This window comes from Pelobates fuscus, chromosome 3 (genome assembly GCF_036172605.1).
Source record: "Pelobates fuscus isolate aPelFus1 chromosome 3, aPelFus1.pri, whole genome shotgun sequence".
NCBI lineage: Eukaryota > Metazoa > Chordata > Amphibia > Anura > Pelobatidae > Pelobates > Pelobates fuscus.
In genome coordinates this window covers 22905221-22913185 of record NC_086319.1, presented here as the reverse complement: position 1 = coordinate 22913185, position 7965 = coordinate 22905221, and positions in this window count along the sequence as shown.

The window sequence follows — 7965 nt, the reverse complement described above, 5'->3', positions numbered from 1 at the left end:
TGAAAACCCCTTCAGTCACTTACCTGAGACCACCGCCTATGTCCCTCGGCGGTGGTTTTGGGTCGCCGCCGCTCCTCCCCTTCCTTACGTCAGCCGGTGGGCGAGACTGATCCAGCCCGCTGGCCGGTGGGCTTGGAATCTAACCAATCAGAGTGCTCTGTGTCATTTTACACAGCGTGGGAAAGTTCTTTGGAATATTCCCACGCTGTGTAAAATGACAAAGAGCACTCTGATTGGCTTAAACCAGCCAATCAGAGTATTCTTAGCCTAATTGCAGGGCTTTATAAGCCTTCCCCCGCCCTGCAGTGCTCAGTTTGCGCGGAGCCCACCATGGGTGAAGATGGATTATTTTTTTTGCACTCGTTTTTTTTTTTATTTTATTTTTTTATTGCGTCGGTTCTTATGGCTTTTTATTTGGCCTTTTTTGGGGCTGAAAAAAGAAGATTTCAGAAAAAAAAGACATCAAATGGTAAGTTGAATTTTTCTTTACAGGTTAGTTATTTTATTCCCCCTTCACTATTTTTTAGGGTGAGGGGGGTAGGTAGGGGGTAACTTTTTTGGGGTGGGGGGTGGGTGACTAGGGGCTTGGGGACCCCTAGTCACCTTTGATTGGGGGGGGATTTTTATTTAGGGCCCCCACCCACCACTCAGGGGTGGGGGCTGGGGGAGACAGTAGGTCCCCCCCTTATTGTTTTTTTTAGGGCCCCCACCCACCGCTCAGGGGTGGGGGCCAGGGGGGGAGGACAGTAGGTCCCCCCCTCTTTATTTTTATGGCCCCCACCCACCTCACAGGGGTGGGGGCGGGGGGAGGACAGTAGGTCCTCCCCCCATTGTGATTTATGGCCCCCACCCACCGTGCAGGGGTGGGGGCCGGGGGGGAGGACAGTAGGTCCCCCCTCATTATTTTTATGGCCCCCACCCACCGCGCAGGTCCTCCCCCATTGTGATTTATGGCCCCCACCCACCGCGCAGGGGTGGGGGCCGGGGGGAGGACAGTAGGTCCCCCCTCATTATTTTTATGGCCCCCACCCACCGCGCAGGTCCTCCCCTATTGTGATTTATGGCCCCCACCCACCGCGCAGGGGTGGGGGGAGGACAGTAGGTCCCCCCCCAGTGTGTATCAGGGTCCCTGAGGACAGGTGTCAATCCATATCTGCCAAGTGACCCTATGTAGGGGGAACAGTCCCTATTCTGCTCTGTGTCAGTGTGTATCAGGGATCCTTAGGATAGGTGTCAATACATATCTGCCAAGTGACCCTATGTAGGGGGAACAGTCCCTATTCTGCTCTGTGTCAGTGTGTATCAGGGATCCTTAGGATAGGTGTAATTCCATATCTGCCAAGTGACCCTATGTAGGGGGAACAGTCCCTATTCTGCTCTGTGTCAGTGTGTATCAGGGATCCTTAGGATAGGTGTCAATCCATATCTGCCAAGTGACCCTATGTAGGGGGAACAGTCCCTATTCTGCTCTGTGTCAGTGTGTATCAGGGTCTCTGAGGACAGGTGTCAATCCATATGTCAAGGTGTCATCAAGGTGTCAATATGTCATATGTCAGGTGTCAATCCATATCCATTGTGATTTAGGAATGTTAGGTGATTTCTGCCCTTTATGGATTAAAACCAGATTCTGCATCAACTGTGTAATTTTCCATGTGAGTTTTGCCATGGATCCCTCTCCGGCATGCCACAGTCCAGGTGTTAGTCCCCTTGAAACAACTTTTCCATCACTATTGTGGCCAGAAAGAGTCCCTGTGGGTTTTAAAATTCGCCTGCCCATTGAAGTCTATGGCGGTTCGCCCCGGTTCGCCGGTTCGCGAACCGAAAATTTTGTGTTCGCGACATTACTAATTAACACTTCTGTGTTATGAATGTCAGTTTTATCTAACCTGGACCGTGGGGACTGAGAGTGCTAGGGGTTAGTAATAATAATGCTCTCAGTCTATCAATGCTGTCAAAGTTGGACAAAACTGACATTGATAATAATGAACAGTTACTTCTGCATTATCAGAGGCATACACGAGGGGGAGGTCACTGGGTGCAGCACTGATCCACGTCTTTGTCAGACTGCTTCTAAAATGAAAAGATGATGTGCAGATGAATTGGGTAATATAACCACTACACTGAGTGTTGCTTGCTTGCAGAAGCCCAGTGTTACTATGACATTGATTTATATCCCTGCATTGATATTGTAATTTAGAGATGGATGTCAGAAAGCATAGTGTCTGGCCACTGCAACTCAATTCTACAGTACATCAGGCATTGAATGGTAAAAAATAAATACAAGTATTTTTTAACGGGGGCACATTGCACGACGGCAGCAATTACCTTTGGGGGATTTTCCACCCCAATTTCCAAAAATGAAAACCTAATGTTTAGCAAAATCTCACCAATATATTTCCTGAAAGTTCCTCTAACAGAATGTATTGATAACCAATGAAATTGCCCAATGCACACTCGTTTTCAAGTTTGTGAATACGTTTACTTATAAGAAGGACAATTGTTCCCATCTTTTCCATGGAATTAATTTGCTCAATAAAACACAAACAACACATGAGAAATCGGTTTATTGACACATAGTGCTATTTATTATTTTTTTTCTTCTGTTTCTTAGGGACACTTAGTAGTCTAGTTTAAACTTTTTATAGGAATAACAATCCAATTATATTCTCTAGTCTTGATGAATCACTTAACATAAATTCCATCATTTTGGAATGTAGGTTTATAGTATGTCTTAGTGCATTTTCTTTGCAATTTATATTTGTGTATTACTTATTTATGCATTTTTTTTGTTTCTCTTATTTCGATAGTTAAATAATATTTTGAGTTTCACAATTCTAGATAAAGACAGAGAAAGATTAATTCAAGCTAAAAGTCATTTTCATTCAACTATTGTGAGTGAAAATCCAGAAACCCCATAGTAATGTCTAGTAATAGTTATTGCTTTTATGATTTATATATATTTTCTAGTTTACTGTAACAAAATGAATCTACCATAGCACATAAAACATTGCAGCCAGTTTGTGGTAAGCCAAGCCAATAAATTCCTTCTAAAGGAAAAATGTGAATTTTAAAATGAAAAACTATAATCATCATTAGAAAATACGATACAAAAATAAACTCTACATTTGTTCTTTGATTCTGCTGAACATGTGCTTTTAAATTGGTCCATGTTAAAACGCAAACATACAACCTGTTTCTTGCTGGAAAAGTCTGGCATAGGTTGCACAGCAATACTGACATGTTCACTTTCCAGAAATGAATGTGATGCAAGTTAGCATTTCTGCATTATAATATATATCTATTGTAAGTACAATGCCCTGTATCTTGAAATACTTCAAATGATGTGTATATATGGACTAAATATTAGCAAAAATATTTGTTGTATTTTAAATAGCTTTAAGTTTCATATTATATTACCGTAAATATATTATATAATCTCACTTGTTTTAGACACATGTTGAACATATAATAATTGTAGCCATTACTACTATAGTGCCCAGACTATTGCAATCAAATATCTAAAAGGAATTCTACAAGCACCATGACCACTACAGCATGTATAATTGGCCAATGTTTAAAGGACCACTATAGTGCCAGGAAAACATACTTGTTTTCCTGGCACTATAGTGCCCTGAGGGTGCCCCCACCCTCAGGGTCCCCCTCCAGCCGGGCTTGAAGGAGTGGAAGGGGTTAAACTTACCTCTTTTTCCAGCGCCGGGCGGGGAGCTCTCCTCCTGCTCTCCGCCTCCTCGGCTGAATGCGCATGCGCGGTAGGAGCCGCGCGCGCATTCAGCCGGTCTCATAGGAAAGCATTTACAATGCTTTCCTATGGACGCTTGCATCTTCTCACTGTGATTTTCACAGTGAGAAGCACGCAAGCCCTCTAGCGGCTGTCAATGAGACAGCCATGTTTATATAAAACAACTGCTATGTTTATATAAAAAAGGGTTAAACCTAGCTGGACCAGGCACCCAGACCACTTCATTAAGCTGAAGTGGTCTGGGTGCCTATAGTGATCCTTTAACTTCTTAAAGTCACTGCCTCTTTGCCAACCAGAAGCTCTATGCTTAAAGGGACACTATAGTCACCTGAACAACTTCAGCTTAATGAGGTTGTTCAGGTGAGAACTATAGCTCCCTGCAGCCTTTCTCATGTAAACACTGTATTTTCTGAGAAAATACAGTGTTTACATTGAAATCTAGGAACACCTCCAGTTGTAGTCACTCAGAGTGAACCAAAGGGACTTCTGAGTTGATGGAGGCATAATATGCCTCCATCCACTCTGATCTGCTGTGCAGAGCATCCTGTGATTCAGTATCTCCTCCCACTGCATGCAGACACTGAACTTTCCTCATAGAGATTCATTGATTCAATTCATCTCTATGAGGAGATGCTGATTGGCCAGGGCTGTGTTTGAATCATGCTGGCTCTGCCCCTGATCTGCCTCCTTGTCAGTCTTAGCCAATCCTATGGGGAAGCACTGTGATTGGATCAGGCTATCACATGTCAGCAGACTGCTTGTTTTTCCTGAGTCTAACAGCATGCATATTTAAAGCTTCTGGCTTGAATACAGTAAGATTTTTACTATATTTATGGAGGCATGAGGGGCCCAGGGGGGCTAGATGGTCGTGTTAACACTATAGGGTCAGGAATACATGTAGTTGCACTGGTGACTATAGTGTCCCTTTAAGCTAATTCCATGGTGCATGGCTTAACTCATTGGCTGAGAGTTATCGGCGCACTCTAGTGGTTATGGTACTTGAAGTTTTCCTTTAGTCTGCAGGCACGTTACTAAATAAACACACACCAAGAGTGTGATCTTTAAAAATAAAAGTACGATATATAACGAACACAACATGAATATGTAGAAACATTGCTGTTTTGTATTATCTGCATATTTCAAGTTGGACTTTGGAAAGTCCCCCTTGGGCACAGAAACTCGAGAAATCATGTTTCATATGGGCAATTATATGCATGATATACAACAGTCTTAACATACTGCTTGATTTCATAAATAAAAATATATAAACTGCTATGTGTTCATTACGGCTATACAGCAACACTCTTATACTCAGACGCTTTATTTTCTCTAAAACAAACCCATAAACATGTGAATTGTATTTGCTAGATGTCTAAACTCATTACGATATACATACATTTAAAATAGGAAAGAGAAAAGGCTACATTATTATAGTGATAGATTCTCCTTAGGGAAAATAGAGTTTGTAGCCTTATAAGCACCTTACTGACATAACTTATTAATACTGGACATAACTAATCATTAGATGCTCATAAAAAAACAGACTGGAAGAGAGGAGATTTCACCTACAGGAGAGGAAATGGTTCTTCATAGTAAGAACAATAAAGATGTGGAATTATCTGCCTAAGAATCTGTACTGTGTACAGAATTTTAAACAATGTCTGAATGGGGTTTTCTGGAATATTCAGAGATAAAATAGTTAATGTGTAACAGCTTGCTGATTGTAATACTTACCCGTTACGGAGCTCCCCGATCCGGCGGCGGGTCAGACGCTGCACGCTCTGCTTGCACATCTATTTGTATGGAGTCGCGCCATACATACATAATCATGCGACTCAAAGTACCGAACCGATGTGTTCGCACGAAATTAAACTCCCAAATTTGGCTTTTGGATGAATTCGGGCGTTTAGGAGCTCTAATATGATGCAAACCAATGGGATTGGTTCCCTGGCTTTATAAGCCAGGCCCTTTCAGTTACTTGTTGCCCTGTTGTGGTTCTTGTTGACCCAATAGTGCGCTTTATATTATATTGGATTTCTTGTTACCGACTTTGGCTTGCTTATAGTTTCTCCGCTTTCTGTGTTCCTGACCTTGGCTTGTCTTACTGTTTATGCTGTACTCTCCTATGTTTGACCTTGACTTAAATCCGGCCATTCTAAGGCTCGGTAATACATTACCTCTCCTTTAGCAGATTAGGGTCTGTGTGTTTTGGGTTCTCCTACTTTAGTCGTGACACGAATCAAAGGAGAAATTTGACTATCACTTTGGAGTCAAGGTTGTGGCGAGACTGTAAATCACTTTAAAATGTTTATTTTGCCATCAGCAGTAGTACAGATATTGTAAAGTCTGAATTTGAGTCATATTTCAGCCTGTATTACTATATAACTAAATCGAATGTGTGACTTAACTTTGTCTGCAAGGTAATGCAGTTAGATATAATGAGAATGAGCATGATTGTATACCTGTATATCTGTTTATCTTTCTATCTAACAAATCTCAGAAGCACCTATTTTTTTCCATGAGATAGATTAACAAAGTGCATTTTTGTGTTGGTTTGTGTCTGATGGTCCACACCGAAAAAAGCATCCTTCCAAAGTCACACATATATTTTGTCCAACAACTGACATTGAAACATCTAGTCAGCTAATAGTTCAATGCAGCACTGGTGCCAAAGGTCCCACTAAAGAATGCAATGTCGAATACTGAATAGAATAGAAACAGCAGTTTTTTGAAACGCCATCCCCATTAGTTATCAGGGTGGCCTCTTCTAAACCATTGCATAATGTGGCTGGAGTCAAAACAAATACTGGGCACTAAAGAACTGGAAAAACATTGACCGGTCTGATGAATCCTGGTTGCTACACGTTCAACATGATGACAGGTGTGGAGAAAACCCCAGTTCTATAAATGTGAAATGAAGTTTCTATTTCTATTTCATATTATAGGCCTACTTTAATTTCAATGTTCTGTATTGTGAAATAATTGAAACGGTGAATCCTGGTGGCTACAGTTTCAACTTGAAACAAACAAATTGCTGCATGACAAGTACTGGATGGTGTTAGTGAAGTGATGGTCCATTCAATGCAGCCATTGAGCACCTTGATAAACGTGTAAAAAATGCCACAAGACGTACAAACAGTATTGCCAACCAGGTAAATTCTTTCATGATAAGTAGTGTCTGGCAATGCATGTTATTGTAAGATAAAAATACCAGACATACAACAAATAACTTAAGATATATAAGAATGTAGAAAAATAACATGGACCACACTCAGTTACAGTCATAAAGAGATTCAATGTCATGAAGTGATGCCTCGGACAGGGTCTTGTGATTTTATTTTGCTATTTCCATTTTGCAGTGTTTCATGGACAGGTCTTTATAAAGACCCCATAGGGTTGAAACACATTTGACTGTAGTGATGTATACCATCCCAGTAATCAATACCTTGTGCCTTTTGCATATTAGTCTTATGTAATGTGTGAAAGCCCCCACTTGCGAACATATTTTGCCACGTTATAATACTGTTAGTGGTAGCTGCCAGTCCTGATTCACACTTCACCTTTTGGGTTGGGGGTACAGCTAGATAAATATAGATATTGCTGGTGTAAAGGGTTGTGCTACTTGTCTAAGATAACTGCAAACACTGTGAAAGGTGATTAAGAGTCAACAGTCACTGATCACTGTCCTGTATAACAACTGAAGCTGTGAGACAGCAGACTTTTTTGCTAATAGAGGATAAACAATTTGTGCTACAAAACCTTCCTGCTTCGCTACAGGTGCATGAAAGATTTTGCACTGAGGTATTCATACATTTATCTGCAATCACCTCTAATTACCTTGTTTGCTCTTAAAGCGGCTATGTTACCTTCTGAGGTCTTTGCAAAAAAAAACAATGGTGATTTTGCTGCTTGCATTGTGGTGGTCGTGGGGTACAGTGAAAGGTAAGTTCTACTTACCTGAAGCTAAGCAGTCCCTCGTGGTGGCTGCCATAATTTTCTGTGGAGTAAAACACTGATGTCTATGGAGGATCCCACTAAAGCCTCTATAGACAAAGCATTTTTCATCTCAGCACTCTACGTAATCCATAATATTTCCTATGATATCTTTTGACTGTGCTGGAATTGATTATCTTTATAAAATGGCCAATATTTTGAGGGGAGGAGACAGAGCCGCTTTAAGAGGCACTGTATATGAGCAATTTTGA